Genomic DNA, 20,601 nt, shown 5'->3' with positions numbered 1-20,601 from the left:
CATATAAACATATAGGGAAGCCATGGAAACCCTCCAAGGTCTTACACAGGGTGCCACTGGAACCCCCACGTGGTCTTATCCCACTGCCATGGGAACCCCCATATGGTCTTATATCACTGCCATGGGAACCCCCACATGGTATTAGCCTGGAACGCCATGGGAACCCCCACATGGTCTTATATCTCACTGCCTCGGGAACCCCCCGAGGTCTTCCATGCAAGCAACACAGAGTCAACTAGCACACCGCATATCAAAGAATATCTAGCATACACTATATCACATAATAGCTAGCATACCACATAACACATATAACTAATTGCCATGGGAACCCCCACATGGTCTTAGTCTACTGCCTCGGGACCCCCCCTGAGGTCTTCCATGCAAATGTCATACTAACATAACACATAACCAGCTAGCATATCACATATCATAAAATGGGCATGCCTTGGTGCCTTAGACCCATTGGTATGGTGAGCAGACTCACCTGGCACTGCTGAACTGACAAGCTAGAATCACATATGTCCCACGTGCTGCTCCAACTCAACTGCCTATAAGCATCATGTGATTAACTTGACATAATCCCATAATTACCCTTAAAGTCAACCATGGTCAACCCTGGTCAAAATCAAGGTCAAGGTCAAAGTTCACAGTCAAGGTCAACAGTCCATGTTGACTTCGATTCGTCGAGCACAACCAGCCACCCGTCGAGTTCCTTGCTTAACTCGTCAACTCACCGAGTCACTTGAGTGACTCGTTGAGTTCCTTAATGTTCACGGATTCAAACTCTCAACCTTAAACCCCTAGCTGTAAACTCTTTGGCCGACTCATCGAGTCGATTAAAGGACTGGGCGAGTTCCTTAGTCCTTCTCGTTTTCGGCCTTTTCCAGTGGGATCCAGGGTCCCAAACTTCAGATCTAGCCTTCCCTAGTGTAGATGTCACGTAAAGTTGCAAACTTTACGTGCATGCAAGGCCTCACATGGCCATAACACCAAAACTAGTCTTCATACAAGGTTCTTGTGCATGGAAAGAGGCTGAACTGCATAAAGGGAGCAACTTTATGCCATTGGGGACCTAAAGAGGTCCAGATCTGGGACCATAAGTCCAGATTCAAGCTTGACTCCATTTTTCCCAATAATGGTCATTCACTTCCAAGAAATGAGATCTAAACTACTAGAGGTCAAGGTCATGACTTTTTACCTTAGAATGGTGACCAATACAGTGTAGATGTCGGATCTATTGCTTCCCTTCTTGCTCTTTCTTCTAAATCCCTTCTTAAACACTCCAAGTTTGCTAAACCAAGCTCTTCTTCTCACTCAAGGGGGTTTATGGCCGGAAACTACTTTTTGTAGGGAGATAAGGTGCTAGGGGAGGCCACAAGGGCAGTTAATGATCTTTATATAGGGGCAACCCCCGAAATTAGGGTTTTCTCTTTACAGCTCCAACTCGCCGAGTCGGGCCTTCCGACTCGCCGAGTTGGTCCCGATCCATGTCCATGATTAAATGCCCCTACTCGACGAGTTGGAATCCCAACTCGCCGATTCCATGCACCAAAAACCTTGAAATTAACTAAATCAAATAATACCTGGATCATGTGTTACAAATCTCCCCCACTTGAACTAGACTTCGTCCTCGAAGTGTTCTGCGGTTACCCCTCTCAGATACTCCCCACGCGTCACGCCCTGGACTTCCGCTATCTATCACCTACCGAGCATACATCTCACAACAGTTATATACGATGCATAACTCTGTCTACTCGATCCAATCCTCGAAAGACCGCTTCTATTGGCCTTCCGTCCGGTCTTCCTGAAAGCTAACCCTTAGAGTTAAAAATCTTGAGGGTGCTCTAATCACTGTCAATCGTGGACACACCACTCTTACCCAACCGACAATCCTTCTGGCATTCCCCGAGTATTTACACTTGACATCCAAGGGGTCCACCCTTTACCCTGTGCAGTCCACGACCTTCCCAAGGCAGTTGTTCATACGCATCAACCCTTCCTATCCCTGTGAAGGATAGATCCTTCACTGAAACTAAATTTCCAGCCACTCCCAGTACTGGTCACCACGTTGCTACTTACTGACTGCTCCCCACTTAATATGTGCCGGTGCTGAACACCCAACTCAACGTGCAGATCAGATAATCCTTCGAGTAAAAGACTCATCCCTGCAACGGTTAGACTCAGACGAGAGTTGCGCAACAAGGTCAGATCAACCACTATGAGATTATTTAATGCAACTACAAACAACTTAGTGTATAACCCAAAAATAAGCGATTCCACACACAAATCCCAAGTCACTGAACCCACCTTGACTCTTTTTGCTACCACTTGCTGCTCTATAAAGGCAGCCGAGACCTCCCTGATCTCACCTTATCTGTCAACTGCTCGAAACATCGGACACCTAACCGATTGCTGGGCCAGGACACACGCACAATATTCCCACATGACCTCCGAAGGATACCTCGTCTGACAATAATTTCCCTATCTATACCGCCACTCATGGCTCCTTTAATCCATTTGATCCATCCGATCGTGATAGGCTGACAACCTGTCGCCACTGAATCCGACGCAAAAAGGTGAATGCTACCAGAATAACTGTAGTCTTACATCATACCTAGTCTCCTTTGGCTCTATTACGGATAGAGCCACCCGAGACACATCATAATGGCTTAAACTTGTTGGATTAGTGTCTAAGCCCATAACTATAATTGGTATGTACTTGACCCGATTTGGCATGGTCTATTTGGGTTGCATGGCATCAGAACAATTTGGATAGACTTTTGTGAGAAAAGGATATTTATGATTTGTTAATATATTATAAGTTCTAATATATTAATATGAAATCATATTATTTAATTAGTATTGATCAAGAATTAATTTGGAATTAATTTTGTGATCAAAAGGAGACTAATTAAATATATGGGCTTATGATCAAAAGGAGACTAATTAAATATATGGGCTTATATATGTGGGCATATGATCCATAGTTCTTCATGTTGGGCTAAACCCATGGATACTCCATGGAGGTTTAAACCCATGGAGCATGAAGAATATGTAAAGACATGAGTTACATGGTGTAACCCTAATAGCCACCATATATAAGGACCCCATGGCTCAAGAAATTTGCACTAGTGTGTGTACACATGAGGGCTAGCCGATTTGAGCATAGGAACCTTTTCTCTCAAGTTATTCCAAGATGTTGGTGATGTTGTGTGAACCATTTGAGGTGTCACACTTGAGGCACTAGGCTCTTAAGCTCCATGGAATCAAGCTACATGAAAAGGTATGTCTTCTAACTTGTTTATATTACCCAAGTATCAATGGTTGTATGCTAGTTAGGGTAATTCCTTGGAAAGTTCAAGTTTGCATGTATAATAGAGAAAACATAGATCCAAGGTATTTAGGGTTGCATGTACACCATAGGAGTGTTAGAATGCTCAAAACCCATCAAAACTACCATCAAACCAACCCGTTCATCCCCCTGGAATTCCGCCCTAGATGCCCTTGGCATATAGATGTACCACATCCCATCTTACTGAAACAAAATCCTGCACCAAACATGCGCGAATTCCGATTCGGGTTCCTATCCAAAACCGAATTGATACTCTGCTTCTATCCAGAGATCCCCGAATCGGAATTTGCATAATGCACTACGCCTTCCCGTCATCCTTTACTCGAACGATTAATAAATACCCTTAGCCGATTCCCTGAGACCACCAGTCTCGCACCCGGTCTAACCACCAGGTTTCCTACGAGATCCAATATCAGGGCTACCCAGTCGTAGCCCTATTATGACATGCACTACTCATCCACATGATCCTGTATCTCAAGATCCAACCCTTGGCTCAGCAGTCTCTACCGGTTCCATCCTAAATTCCCATAACCATCCGGGCTCGCCCCCGGATAACTAATCGATCAATCACCTCTGGTCCTGATCCTAACTAAGCTGTGGCTCCCCCACAACCTTGCGAACTCACCTACCCTAGTCCAAATCACCTGAAAGAATCCGTGAATGCTACGGCACCACCCGCAGTTTACAACACTTTCTACTACTAGTGGATGCTACGGCTCCCTCGCAGTCTTACAACACTATACCCTAATTGACCCTTAGTGAATGCTACGGCTCCCTCGTAGTCTTACAACACTTTCACCGCAGCTGAACATTAGTGAATGCTACGGCTCCCCCGTAGTCTTACAACACTTTCACCACAGCTGAACATTAGTGAATGCTACGACTCTCCCGTTGTCTTACAACACTTCCACCCTAACCGAACATTAGTGAATGCTACGGCTCCCCCATATTCTTACAACACTTTCACCCTAGCTTCTGACCTGGATACATGGACGGTACTCCCCCACTTAGATTCAACTAAATCCGCTTGACACATGAAAATTGAAGGATTCCCAATCCTCCTTACGTTCCAATGTTCACTTTGCTGACGACCGATGCTTACCAAAGCTAGCACACCAAAAGTATCCCTGTCCAAATGACACACTCCCTGAAACCAGTTATCACTTCTTAAATCCCAACAACATCGGTGACTCCAAATGCTTAAAAATGACGCCGTGCTCAGATCTCAACGCCCAATGGTCGGATGCTCCAACCCAAAACTCTAACAACAACACTCTCTTCCCTCGGCACTCCCGATTGCTCTTCCAAGCACAAGTACTAAGGCTACTGAAAACTAACCATAATTCCCTCGTACAAGCCCTTGAACCAACCCCAGAAATGACTAGAGCAGGTGAACTCACTGCTCCTCCCTGATCGCCAGACAATCGACCTCCTTGTTGCCCACCTGATCACAACGAAAATAGAACAGACTTGCCCCCTATGGGAAATTCCCGATGACGTGGCCCAACCTGCTACACCTGTAGCAACCCAGATCACTTAACAGATTCTGACAACGACTTGGAGAAATAACAGTACCCGCGGAACCCACCCCGCGAGATTCGTTCGTCCGAAGATCCCTTAAAGATTCCTCGGCATGCTGACTGGCATCTGACCACCCTTGCCAACTCAGACAATAGCGGAGGACCGACCCGAGATCTAACTTATCACAATTCCAAAGCGATGCACACTCCCTATATTCACCTGAAGTAGCAGAAGATAGCATATCCGTAAACATCTGAAGGAATCCTAAACATCTCCTCCTATGTTACCTCGACCATCCTAAGCACATGGTGTAACACTTCCTTCTGATCCCAATGACAATCCAAACCCCTGAAACGAGACTTCATCGCACAGTTTCCGAAAACGTTGCACTGGGTCCAACCCTGCGGGTTTCTCAAAAGCTAATCCAAACTCTTAGATCTCCTTCAGGGACCCTCTAATATATATCTGATCTGGTCCCCTCTTCTCAAGGTGCTCTGAGTCAATCCCTCGCTCTCAACTCCAGAAATCATATCATTCAGGGTCTCGCAACCTGACACACCCACCAACTCAATCGTCAACGGATGAATTGCAATAGCTGGAGCAACCTCTGCCCTACCCGGGATACAACTACTCCCAAGACATAGCCTCCACTCCCAAAGCGTAATAAATCGCACAATCAATCCTTGCCGCATGATACAAGAGATCCAAGGCAAACTCGAAACTCTGGCAGTCCTTCCGCTAATTGGCTCACCACCGGAGCCGGGACCAAACCCTGTTCCTACCCATGCGTGCTCATTCTCATCTTGGCAAAGAAGCTATCCCCACTATCAGAGCATAACCAAGAATTCTCCTTCCCATAAGCTTCTTAGATTCCCCAAGACTTTCACCGATTCGAGTATGGATCCTGTGCTTTCAGTAGTACGGGCCCATACTACCTTCCACACCTATCCATACTTTCCTCAACAATCCTCCCGAATTCTTTAAGTCACCTACTCCACTGGTGCACCAAACATCCGCTAAACAACAACACACTATCCACCAAAGCAACTCCTAGGCTCCCCCTAGGTTCCTAACCTCACCGAACAGCCCCACTAACTCACTGGAGCATATCGTAGGCTTTCCTAGGTTCCCAATCTCATCCTGCCATCAGCTGATGAAGAACTCCACATGATGCCAGTCATCCACCTGCTGGATATCGTCATATCCACTTAGTGACTGACTCCCATCACTCAGGAGTCCCACAAAGCACAAAGCAAGCAGCATTCGTGCAGTAGCACTCCAATCCAAAGGACTATCATAGAACATTCAGCCCATATATCGCAACTCGCGCTATCCACATCCATCCATCCTCACTGTCGGCTGCCTTATGCATGCAAATTATACACATAACAGGATCTAATAGATTGTTGAATAATAGACTCCACCCTAGGATCACAACCAGACAAGGAACAGGAAATAAGGCCAAATCAATTATTCTAAGGCTATAAGATCCTAACCGTATACAATTTTAAAAGCATACACATAGCAATTACAAATACCAATTATCATTCTCATTCCATCATGGCATCCAATATTCTCACGGCTACAAGCATCACATATCAGGCAAACCTACTGCTAACTACTCAGCACTAGCATGCAAGTCTACCAGCTCATACAACATATACATGCATCTCCCCTAGCCCTAACTAGCATGCGATCCACAGATTCATAATCAAATCATAACATGTAACAAATATGGGTATTCTGGGGAAACTTACTTGAGCTCGGCGGATTGCATGCACCACACCTTTTTCTTATTTTAGAAAGTTCCTTCCTTGAAAACATTTTTCTTTTTGAAAACTTTACAGATCCTCAGTTTGAGTTCAGACATACCCAAAAGTATGTCTGAATCCCTCAAACCAAGGCTCTAATACCAACTTGTAATGACCCAAGAATCAAGGGTAAAAATTTCATTTTTAATATAGCTAAAATGTTAATACCATTTATTTCAAACATTTAAAATCATCATTAAGTAAAACATTTATCAGAGTTCATCCCAAAATCATTCATTGCGGAAATCATAGGTGTGTGCACTGCGATCAATCTGAGCCCTTCCTTTCCAAATCAATGATACCTGAAACCAAAACTGTAAAACGTAAGCACGAGGCTTAGTGAGTTCCCCAGAGCATACCCCCACACACAATCCACATATCACATATCATATTAGCTATAAAAGCTACATATATCACATAATCCATATCAATCACATAAGCATGCATATACACTTATGAAGATGCCATGGAAACCCTCCAAGGTCTTATTCACATACTCACATAAATCATATCAACTACACAAGCCATGCATATAAACATATAGGGAATCCATGGAAACCCTCCAAGGTCTTACACCGGGTGCCACTGGAACCCCCACGTGGTCTTAGCCCACTGCCATGGGAACCCTTGCATGGTCTTAACTAGGAAATCCATAGGAACCCTCACATGGTCTTATATCACTTCCATGGGAACCCCCACATGGTCTTATATCACACTGCCTCGGGAACCCCCCGAGGTCTTCCATGCAAGCAACACAAAGTCAACTAGCACACCGCATATCACGGAATATCTAACATACCACATATCACATAATAGCTAGCATACCACATAACACATATAACTAATTGCCACACATGGTCTTAGTCTACTCCCTCGGGAACCCCCCCCTGAGGTCTTCCATGCAAATGTCATACTAACATAGCACATAATCAACTAGCATATCACATATCATAAAATGGGTCGGCCTTGGTTCCTTAGACCCATTGGTATGGTAAGGAGACTGACCTGGCACTGCTGAACTGACAAGCTAGAATCAGATATGTCCCACGTGCTGCTCCAACTCAACTGCCTATAAGCATAATGTGATTAACTTGACATAATCCCATAATTACCCTTAAAGTCAACCATGGTCAAAATCAAGGTCAAGGTCAAAGTTCACAGTCAAGGTCAATAGTCAATGTTGACTTCGACTCGTCGAGCACAACCAACCACCCGTCGGGTTCCTTGCTTAACTCGTCAACTCGCCGAGTCACTTGAGTGACTCGTCGAGTTCCTTAATGTTCGCGGATTCAAACTCTCAACTGCAAACCCCTGGCCGTAAACTCTTTGGCCGACTCGTCGAGTCGATTAAAGGACTCGGCGAGTTCCTTAGTCCTTCTCGTTTTCGGCCTTTTCCAGTGGGATCAAGGTTCCCAAACTTCAGAACTAGCCTTCCCTAGTGTAGATGTCACGTAAAGTTGCAAACTTTACGTGCATGCAAGGCCTCACATGTCCATAACACCAAAACTAGTCTTCATACAAGGTTCTTGTGCATAGAAAGAGGCTGAACTGCATAAAGGGAGCAACTTTATGCCATTGGGGACCTAAAGAGGTCCAAATATGGGACCATAAGTCCAGATTCAAGCTTGACTCCATTTTTCCCAATAATGGTCATTCACTTCCAATAAATGAGATCTAAACTACTAGAGGTCAAGGTCATGACTTTTTACCTTAGAATGGTGACCAATACAGTGTAGATGTCGGATCCACTACCTCCCTTCTTGCTCCTTCTTCTAAATCCCTTCTTCAACACTCCAAGTTTGCTAAACCAAGCTCTTCTTCTCACTCAAGGGGGTTTACGACCGAAAACTACTTTCTGTAGGGAGATAAGGTGCTAGGGGAGGCCACAAGGGCAGTTAATGATCTTTATATAGGGGGCAAACCCCAAAATTAGGGTTTTCTCTTTACAGCTCCAACTCGCCGAGTCGGGCATTCCGACTCGCCGAGTTGGTCCCGATCCATGTCCATGATTAAATGCCCCTACTCGACGAGTTGGACTCCCAACTCGCCGAGTCCATGCACCAAAAACCCTGAAATTAACTAAATCAAATAATACCTGGAACAGGTGTTACAAATATCTTTTGTCTATTTCAATTTTTTGTTACAAACAATTGGAGAAGCTTTTTAATTGCTATCAGTTTAATCAAATTCATTAATAATATGATTTAATTATTTAAAAACTATAAGAAATAAGTTGATAGTAATCATCATCCTTTGTTCATTCTCCTTATATCAGTACCAGACTTTATGCTCGCCTAACTATAATATACACAATGCATATTGATGCTCTCATCCATTGACCAGGTATATATTAATATCATAAGCAGAGTTGTTAACTTTTGGTAACTTTAAGAGTATCTAATGACATAAGTATTTTGTTTAATTGAATTTTATATAGGAATGTAGGTATACTCTTGTGGGGAGGTCATTTTATTCCCCTAATCTTGGGCGTAGACAACCATTGGGTGAAAGTTTGGAAAGCTGGCGTGGTTTTTATCATTGCATTAGGCCTACACAAATGGGGCTTTCCCTTAATATTGGTCAGTTTGTTCAGTTTGGTCAATGTTTCCTCATTGATTTTAGTCTCTAGGATCTTTAATAAGGGCCAAACTTTATAAAATTCAGAAAGTACAGGGACCAATTTTGTAATTTACTAAAAAATTTGCAACTTTTCTTTTGGTATTCTTTGAAATTTGTTGCACTGATGTTGTTTTATGACATGTTTGTGATGCATATATGTTTTCTACTGCGTTCATCGAGCCACTGCCTGTGATTGACTTGCTAACACAACTTCTGAATAGACATGTTTCTGCAAGACCTTTATCTGATGCAGACCGAGTGAAGTTTAGCTTCTTTTTTTTTTAAATAATTGTTTTAATATGATTAAACACTCATTGATGTGTTATTTTTGTTCTTTTTGCATTTTTTATGCTGACTAGATCAAGAAGGCACTGCCAAGAGTCAAGGTTGAAGTTAACCCACCGTGGAACCAATTATATGCTGCAATTTTATTATTTGGCAAAAATAGCAACATACCATATGCCGTTTTGATCTTCATATGAATATATTATTTCTGCTGCTTGGCAGGTGGCAGCAGATCAAGTAGATGTTGCCGTCATGGAAATGGAAAGATTGATGCAACCACAGGGACAAAAAAAATATATTTACTTTGACTTTGTATGTTCAAAGCGTATTGTTTTCAAATAAAACTTGGTATTGATTTTGTTACCAATTTGATAGAAAGTTTTGTTGGGACGGTTTCCAATAACTGCCATTCGTGAGATCAAAATCTTAAAGAAACTGCATCATGAGAATGTCATAAAGCTTAAACATATTGTTACTTCTCCAAGTAAGTTATAGTCGATTTCTAATTTATGGAAACTACCTCAAGATCAATGTTTGATAACTAATTTAGGCTGTGTGTGTATTTCAGGATTCACCATCTAAGTTGCTTTGGTAGCTAAAGCTTTTCCAAATAAAGGTTTATCTATCCAAGGTTTGATAACTAAGTTCTAAACTCATGGTTTTTTATCTAATTTTCAGCCTTCCCAACAACATCCTAAATTACTCTTCCATAAGTAAACCCTTACAAACATGAAATCATAGAGTTGAGAACTTACTAATCCAATTTGCTTTACGATTCACAATCCAATTTAATTAGTAATCTATGATGAGAAGGCTGTAGTTTTATGGTATTGGTAGTTAAAGCTTTTCCAAATGAAAATTTTATCGTCATGGGGATAACAATGTTGATTTATTTTTGTTTACATGAAGTAAAAGCAACTTCTGCAAGGGGCTCAGGATGATATGAAACCAATGTGATGGCTGTATAGCATAACTCATATTTTATGTGAAGAAATATAAGTACATTGCTTTAAATACTTAATCAATAACAACTTTTGCAATCAAATACCTTCTAAACCCCGCAATGCGGGGGTAATCTTCCCTAGTTTATAGAAATAATGAGATTTCTTATATATATATATATATATATATATATATATATATATAGTAAACATTATTAAAACATAGGGAAATCTCCAGAAAAATCCTAAAATTTAATTTACGAAAAAGTGTCAAACTAAATTTTGTTTACGAAAAAGCATGAATTACCGGTAAAAATGACGAATTTGACCATTTTTTCTGGTTTACCGGTTTTATTACTTACATGTTTCATTAAAGTCCCATTATTTTACCCTAATTTGCGAATAAGTCCCAAAATAAAATTTACTGATGATTTGACTATTTTCTCTATGTAACATACATTTTACCGGTTTCATTGTTGACCCGGACGCCTAGTCATTAAATGAGATGATGAGATGGATATGTTGAGATATGACTAAGTTATCAATGAAACCGATAAAATGTATGTTACATGAAGAAAATGGCAAAATCATCAGTAAATTTTTTTTGGGACTTATTAGCAAATTAGGGTAAAATAATGAGATGTTAGTGAAACAGGTAAGTAATAAAACTGGTAAACCGGAAAAAAGGGGTCAAATCGCGATTTTTACCGGTAATTCATGTTTTTTGGTAAACAAAATTTAGTTTGAGACTTTTTCGTAAATTATGATAAATTTTTAGGACTTTTCTGGAGATTTCGTTTAAAACATATGTGTTTATTGTTTAATTACTACATTATTATTATTACTTTTATTATTTTATTATTATTAAATTTATTATTATTATTAAGTTTCAAAACTATTTATAATTTATAATAATATTAATTTTGAGTTCCTTACGGAACAGTAAATTGTTATTATTGGACCGTTTGTTTTTAATCTGTTCCTCCGTAATGACCGCTAGATGCTTCCCACCGCCTTTTCTCTGCTTCTCACCGCCTTTCTCTGTTCCTCCGTAATGACCCCTAATCGGTGCTCCAGGTAAATGTATCGTCTGTCACTTTCTCCACCGCCTGAACCTACAAAAACATCAATCGCTACCATAGACGATCCGCTGCACACCTGCTTCAACTTCGTCGTCGACGCGCACGGCTTTCTCCACCGTACCCAACAAAAGCATCAACCACCTTTCTCTTCTCCTAAATATTCTCTGTGTTTCTCTCGCCGGGTTTGAACCCCTCCCAAACCTCCGATGGCGTTTCATCGCCTTCAAATAAATCGACGCCAACATCAAAGGAAGACAGCTTGTCGGTCCAGAACGAAATATGCTGATTTTGAAAAACAAGAGATATGGCGAAGCAATCAGGTTCCATTGAAGAAGAAACGACAAATTGTTTTTGTTCTGAATGATTTTTAGTTAGACTATAATTAGGGCCAAAAATCTACAACCAACAGTTAGTTTCAGTTTATAATATTGGTTATATTTTAGGGTTTTTTTAAATTGATCTGAAAAAGAAAAAAAAGTTGATGAGTGCTTATTTACAGGATAGAACATAAAAAATAAGTCAAAATGAAAAACAAAGTATAAGACATCAAGTAATTTCCACAAAAAAAAGTATAAACGAAAACTCATAAAATACTACTTCTGCAGACTCACATCCAAGTCATGTTTCATCAATACATACAACAATTTGTTCCATTTCATCAAAAAAGGGATCATACCTCTTCATCCGGTTTCAATTTTTTTTTTTTTGTGATCAAGACACCTATTAGACTTCTATAGATGAAACAGAAAAGAAAACATACATATTCCATGATGTTCCTTTTTGACAAATAGTCAGAAAGTGATTCCGTGCATCTCCAATCTAAAGTCTTGTTACAGGAATGATGCATATCATATAACATACCTGATAATCAAACTTCTAATTACAAAACCATCCAAGAAGCATTGATTAGTTCCTCATCAACGTGTCGGTTTGTCATACCTACAGTATATAGATACATAGTATTATTCAACAGGTAAATGTCAAAAAAAAAATCCATGATTTCTATCTATTTACATGATCATACATCCATATCTTATTCTTTTAATGAAGTATTAAATACAACCTCACCAACTTTACTCTCAGAATCAGCAAATGATTTGTCCTTCGAAGTGGATCCATCTTCAAGCACAAGTCTAGCATCTGAGACCTTCCAATGAGCTACATAAAACCTTCCATTAGGTGAAGATAAGTGAATTTGGTAACAGATAACCAAATTTAGGGAGCACCCATGGAGTCATTATAAAATTTATGATTTTTGACATGTTCATGAAGGTAGAAAGATAAGGGTGCGATAAATCTTTAAAATTGTCATTATCCGAATCACAAAATGGGTTATGTGAAGTGTATATCATTAATAAATTTCACCAATAATAGTTTGACAATTGAAATCTTCCTTTTGCATGTTATAATCGACTTTTTTTTTATTTAAATTTCTCATTTTCAATAATTTCTTCTAGGTTGTGGATTAATCTACTATTTTAAAAATTCAAATTGATAATGAGACATGGCTAAAAAGTTGAAAACATGTTTCTTCATCTCCAATTTTGTTATGTAATCTAGATAATTGTTACAATATTTGGTAGTTCTATCTGTTTTGAAGTTCAAAAATTAATCTACTTGATCACAGCAGGTGAGCATCGATGTCTTGGGTGATTTTGTCTCGACTGCCCGTCACTGGAATTCCAGGCCTCCGGTGAGTTTGGCGACTTCGTCACCCGATTTCCTGCAGTAGTCCTTCATGGACGTAGCAGTATGTCGTATATGTCGTATATGGACCATATGAGTTTTTTTCCTTTCATAAAAATTTATAAATTTCTGAATGAATGCTAATTGACTTTGCTTTTTTCCCTTTCAGATGAGTGAACCTACACTTGGATTTGGATATAGTTTGAATTTTATTGTGTATTATCTTCTTTTTCTCCACAGTTTCTCTTAATCATAGTTACTTAGCTTAATTCTGATTCTGTTAAATTAACTTTTACTATTAGGTGGTGTCGGATGGCTAAGGCTGCATAGCTATATATTCTATTTTTTTGAGTTAAAGAAGCAATGAAGAGTTTAACTCAATATTTTTATCTCACTCTGTTATTATTACTTGACCTTACTGCAGGCAAAAACCGATCTCTGATGAAAATAGTCAACCTTCTGGTCAACACTTAACTATTGACTGTGCTTCACCACAACCAGAGTCTCGAAGGGTCACAAAAAATTACAATCTACAGTCAGGTAGATCACAAAGCTTACAATTTCTTTTAATCACAAGTTAACATAAACTTTACCTTTCTCTTCATATTATTTTTATATTTTGATTTGGTTTTAATGCTGAGCATTTTCAAAAGCCAATTCATAAAGCATGATAACCTTATTTACGAAATCAGATGGCAATTTCTTTTTAATTTCAATAAAGAATTAATTACTTTCTAATAAAAACAGTTATTTTAAAGATTAACCTTTCATATATACCATTTTCATGTCAAACTAGAAAATGTAAAGCTTATTTCCAGACTCTCCATCTCGCCTTCTCTGCTGAAAGGTTTTTGTCATTTTCCCATTTATGTTATTGTAAGTGTTTTAGAAATTACAATTCATTATAAACAACATCAAGAATATTTGATAGTTGCTTTAGTTAGGCAAGTGAACTTTCTGCTTCTTGGTTGTTTTCAGTTGTAAATTCTTAGTATTTTTATCATCTCTCATCCATGTCTTTCTTCTTTTACTTGGATTGTAATTCTGAATACAAGTAAAAGGGCGATTTCGTACTTAATACCTTTCTTTGAGTAAATACTATGCTTTTTGTAGCAACTGATGTGACTGGAACTGCCCTTGAGGTAGATGACAAATATCTTGGAAAGTGAAACTTATGTTGGTGTTTTGGTAAAAATAATAATGATTGTACTCTATGCCATTTTTAGGGTGATGATAATCAGATTTATAAAAGGATATGAAAATATAAGAAAAGTAATGATTGAGATAAATGTAAACACATATAACTATTTATAGGTTCAATAGACTAATTATCTGATTTGCTTTCTTCAAGTTGAAAGAATCACTTTCAAAATGCACATCCCCAAACATGTTTGCTGCAAAATCACAACTAAAGCATTGTTGACAAGTCATAATCTCATAGATTTTAGTTTGATTTCAGATTTGACTCCTACAGGTATGACATTACCCTTCTTCATATCCACATTTGAGAACACCTAAAGGACATAGGATTACAAAGCTTGATCAGATTTTGCTCAATGGAAATAACATAGCAATAGTAAGTTTCATTTTCATGCTTCTTGATTTTTGTTTAACTGTAATACAAATCGGCTGAAAAAAAAATCCCCTTTTACTGTTTTTCCACAAAAGCAGAAAAAGAATAAAAAACAGGAATGAAGGTTATCTGATATGTTCATTTAATATTTATCGATTGAGTTGTTACTAGGATTTTATCAGACTCCCAGAAAGGATCTCATGATGATTTAGATGGACCTCCTTCTTCACTGATGATGGTAACTTTGTTTGTCTATTTGCGCAATGTACTATTGTACTTTTAAATGGTGTAATCTGGTATGAGTGTGATCACCAATGACATTACTTTTGTATTATTGTAATACAAGTTTCGATGGAAGACAATATGGCATTCATGATTGGATCAATCCATAAGAAGATCGCAATTTACTAACCTCTGATGAAAAAAACATCCGATGATTAGATGAACTTTCCTTTCCAGCGGGGGCTCTTTTCTAGTTGTTTATAAGATAAATAAATAATTAAGATTAAGACACTGATAATAAAGTTAGTAAACAACGATTCAAGGGCTCCGTCAAAACTATTTTCTTGTGTACGAGCACTCCGGCGAAACTATTTGCCGACAAAAAATATTTTCCGGCATCTATTTATCTAGCTTAGTGTTTCTATTTTTGAAAAAAATATTCATTAATTATGTGATTAAGTTCATCATTAATTAAATAAAGAAAACTATTTTTTTTGTTTATATCAGTTAAACAAATTGAAAACAGTGTTTTTTTTAAATAAAAACGTGATGTTTTTTTCATAAAAGATTGATAATATTTAGTTTAAATAAAAATGAAATTAGAAGCATGTGCTGTGTGTAACAGGGCGAGAGAAAAAAACACGGTAACAAAAAAATAAATATTTAATGCAATTAAGAGGGCTTATAGGATTAGACGGGTGTGTGTGGGTTTGTGAGATTAAAATAGAAGGGTGTTGTTGTAGACTAGGGATGAAAATGGGTCCAAACCAAGACCGGATGGACCCGGACCCGGAAAACCCGGAAACGGTTAACGGGATTTTGTAGAACCGGAAACCGAATCGGTATATAGGAACCAGTTCCGGTTCCGGTTCGGTTTCGGGTACGGTACCGGGTAAAGTGAGTCTAGAATCGGAAAACCCGGAAACATCAAAGTGGGTAGGTTGGAACCGGATAAAATAGGTTTAGAACCGGAAAACCCGAAAAAACCTGAATTTTTTGGCAATTACTTACTACGTAGTTGGTTGAACTTTGAAAATTTTCATATTGATATCCCGACTTTGGTGGACTGTAACTCACTGAATATGAAACCAAAAGTGACAAAATTATAGTCTAAAATCATATACAAACTCTAAACTACACTCTGGAAAAAACCGCATGTCAATCCGACTTTAAACGAATGAGATATGCATGTGTTAACTTTTTCACAGAATACAAAGTATAAAAACAAATAGTTGAAAAGTTGAAAATTTTCAGTTTTGATATCCCGACTTCGGGGGACTGTAAATCATTGAATATTAAACAAAAAATGACAAAATTATAGTCTAAACTCATGTACAAACTCTAAACTACAAGTTGGAAAAAAACCACATGTCAATCCGACTTCAAACGAATTAGATATGCATGTTTTAAAATTTTCACAGAATACAAAAAAACTGAAAAACTAAAAACTTTCAGCTTTGATATCTCGACTTTGGGGGACTGTAAGTCAATGAATATAAAACTAAAAATGGCAAACTTATAGTCTAAAATCATGTAAAAACTCTAAAATACACGTTGGAAAAAACCGCATGTCAATCAGAGTTGAAACGAATGAGATATACATCTTTTTAACGTTTCACAAAAATTGGTTCCGGTCCTAAAAGTGGTTCCAGTTCCTAACACCGGTTCCGGTTTTTAGACCCGGTTTACCCGGACCCGATGGACCCAAACCCGGATTACCCGGAACCCGGATAAAGCCAATTTTTAAACCCGGAACCGGAACCGGTTTTATATATTCCGGTTCTAACGGTTCCGGTTCCGGTCCGGTTTTCCGGTTTTAAATCTCATCCCTATTGTAGATACTCCGGTCTATTAAACATTTTATTTATAGTGCTTATTTAAAATGTTTCCGTCCTATTAAACATTTTATTTATAGTGCCTATTTAAAATCATAATTAACTAATCATTTGTATTAATAAAATGTTTTGGTTACATTGTTTTCCGAAAAATAATTTTGTCTCTCTTTCTTTTCTCTCTCTCTCTCTCTCTCTCTCTATATATATATATATATATATATATATATATATATATATATATATATATATATATATATATATATATATATATAGGGCTAGGTTATAATGTGGATGGACAACTATTGTGCGGACGTGTGGACAATGTTATTCTATGATAATTACTAAGAGAATAGATTGCTTTCTAATGTGAATACGTTCAACCTTACACAACTATCGTCATTTTCATCCATTCTCACTAATTCTTATTCATTTTTATTTTCACACATCATTTTTTACTCATTATCATTCTTACAGAATACGACTCAATAAACATTCTGACAGAATGAGAATAATAATAAAAAAGTCTATAATAACCTTATAGACGATTTAATTAGTGAGAATGTGTGATAATCACAATAGTTATGTAAGATTGAACGTATTCACATTACCAAACAACGTATTTTCTTTATCATTCTCACATAATAGCATTGTCCACACGTCCGCACAATAGATGTCAATCCACATTTGAACCTAGCGCGCGCTCTCTCTCTCTCTATATATATATATATATATATATATATATATATATATATATATATATATATATATATATATATATATATATATATATTAAAACTGAAAAAAAGATATAAATAAGTTTGACTTATCTAATTTGAGTCATATATATATATATATATATATATATATATATATATATATATATATATATATATATATATATATATAAAGTTGAAATTTTTTAAAAGTTTATTTAAATTTAGGGTTAATAAATTTATATCTATTATGTTCAATATATATATATATATATATATATATATATATTTTGAACATAATCTTGACATAAATTTATTAACCTCAAGTTTAAATAAACTTTTAAAAAATTTCAACTAAAAAAAATGAAAATTATAGAATTTTATAATATATGTTTATAATTTGTTGAGGGTTATTGGTAGTGTAGCCCAACCAACTTTTTTGTTTTAAAAGTTTCTTAATATCTTTTTTTTTTTTGCTTTCTAAGGGTATAAAATCGCTATTGGCGTGTTAAAAATGGTATAGAACTTTTTTTTTTTCCGGTTTCACAGGTAAAAGTAGGATTACATGGCTATATGAAATTTGTTGACCAAGGGTCTTATGAAATTTGCACGAGTTTAACCTTAAAAAATGTTATTTTTTTCTTTTCTTTCTCTCTTTGTTGCGTTCTTTCCTCTCTTCACCGATTTTACTGGTTGCCTTACATCTTTTCCATCCTGTTCTTCTACTTCATCAGCCGATCTTAACACCGGCGTTGATGTATAGCTTCTAGATTCCATTTTTTTTTTAATTTTGTCAATTTATTTAATAATGGTCATTTGTATGAAACCCAAGCAACATTCTTGTTTCTTCAATAAACCACCGCAGTTGGTCTTTCCTTTTCCGGTGACTGAAAGACAGATGAAGGTGAAACCGAGTTCTTCGATTAAGCTGAAACACATTGGAGTCCAATCGAGTCTAATTCTAATTCAATGGAACTGAATGAAGGATATCAGGAAAATTTTGACATTGATTCGATGCTCGATGAGGAAGATGAGGAAACTGAGGCAAGGATTGATAGTATTATGGGGGTGAGAACATCGAGGAATGTAGATGAACGAAACTAGAGGAAGCATAAACAGTGTAAAAGATTTCTTGAAATTTAAAATAATAATTATATAAACAGAAATTTATATAATATTTATATTAATAAAAAAAATCTTGGGTCAATGGAAAAGATTCATGTCTGGCCCCATCTTCTTATCCCTAAAACTTCCCAACTTTGTGAAATCTCCAAAAACACCATTGGATTGAAGAACCACGACTTTTGCACAAAAAGAGATTTGGATGAAGAACGAAGGTGGCCCTTCGTGTTTGTGCAACAAAAGGGCATCTCTGTGATTGAAATTGTTGTCACGAACCACCATTTTTGCACAGAAAATGAAGGTATGGAATAATGGAAAATGGGGTTTGGAGCAAAAGTTAGAGAGAGAGAGATATGTGAGTTTGATTTTTTTTTATTACTTACAAAGTAAAAATGCCACTTAATACAGCTTTAACCGGTGAAACCGGCAAAAATAAAATACGATACCCAATTTAAGCGGTCAATTCTAAGTTTAAGGCCTTATACTACAAAAAAAATATATATGAACCACCTTTTAAAACAAAACCCAAAACTTGGTTGGGTCATGTGATATATATATATATATATATATATATATATATATATATATATATATATATATATATATATATATATATATATATATATATATATATATATCCTGGAATGTTTTTTTAAACTAATAACTTCAAGTTTTAAAAAATGATTTGTTACTTGTTATATACATTGAATTCGACATAAGAAAATCAAAAAAAACATGAACCAACGGATTACAACACAATGATTACAACACAACATAAAATGAAAAGCAACAGAAGTTAAGATCTAAATATCTATAAAATAATAAAATTAAATGGCAAACTTTATTTTGTATATAAATAATAATTGATATAATAGTATATCATTTACTAATATATCAAACATAAGGGTTTTGATTATGCGGGACTACGACAAAAAAATTATACGTATCTATTACCGGTAAACGTTATTAAAACATATGAGTTTCGACATAGTTTTAAATAGGAAAAAAATAAATATCTTTAAAATAAATCTACAAAAATAAGTTTGCATAAAAGAACTAAAATTTAGTGCCGCGTGGATTAGCAGCAAAAAGAAAAAAAAAAGGATAGGGAAGCGTAGCTTTTTTTCTTCAACTAGGTAAGTCATGCTTCTTTTTAATAAAAGCTAACAGACCTATAGTCAAAATCAAAACTAGTTAAAATAAGATGGAGTGTAGTAGTGTGGAGTGTAGATATAAAAAGTCATGTAGACACTCCAGTCTATTAAACACCTTATTTATAGTGCCTATTTAAAATCATAATTAGTTAATCATTTGTATTAATAAAATGTTTTGGTTACATTGTTTTCCGAAAAAGTAATTTTCTCTCTTTTTTTTCTCTCTCTCTCTCTCTCTTTCTTTCTCTTTCTCTCTCTATCTTTCTTTCTTTCTTTCTCTCTCTCTCTCTCCCTCTTTCTCTTTCTCTCTCTCTCTCTCTCTCTCTCTCTCTATATATATATATATATATATATATATATATATATATATATATATATAATTCATAAAAATTTAAAATTTTTTCAAACATCCAAAAGCCACTAGTTATCACAAAATGTGTTCAAATAGTTTCATATCAGAGAATCACAGAAATCAAAATCATAAAATGTGAAGAGGTGCACGATCAAGGCTTCGCCTTCCCGCGATGATCCGAAGTACCTGAAACAAAATCCAAAACTGTAAGCCCGAAGCTTAGTGATTCCCCCAAAATACCAACGCCATATAGAACAATATCATAACAAACAGCATGCATATAGAGTCTTTAGTATGACTGGACCGCCTTACCGGCCTTTAGTCTATCTGGCC

At 36.9% G+C, this 20,601-nt stretch overlaps 1 long non-coding RNA gene across 1 annotated transcript; it reads left to right on the top strand.

Annotated features, from left to right (window-relative positions):
- Window positions 1-13,628: 13,628 nt before the first annotated feature.
- LOC145128843 (uncharacterized) lies at window positions 13,629-15,173 on the top strand. Its single transcript, XR_013717129.1, has 3 exons — window positions 13,629-13,837; window positions 14,757-14,873; window positions 15,042-15,173. It is a non-coding gene; the product is annotated as an uncharacterized LOC145128843 (long non-coding RNA).
- Window positions 15,174-20,601: the final 5,428 nt, after the last annotated feature.

Source organism: Lactuca virosa, chromosome 8 (assembly GCF_052849685.1).
Source record: "Lactuca virosa cultivar CGN04683 chromosome 8, Lactuca_virosa_CGN04683_v6, whole genome shotgun sequence".
Lineage (NCBI taxonomy): Eukaryota > Viridiplantae > Streptophyta > Magnoliopsida > Asterales > Asteraceae > Lactuca > Lactuca virosa.
This window is presented reverse-complemented; position numbering and strand designations above follow the sequence as displayed.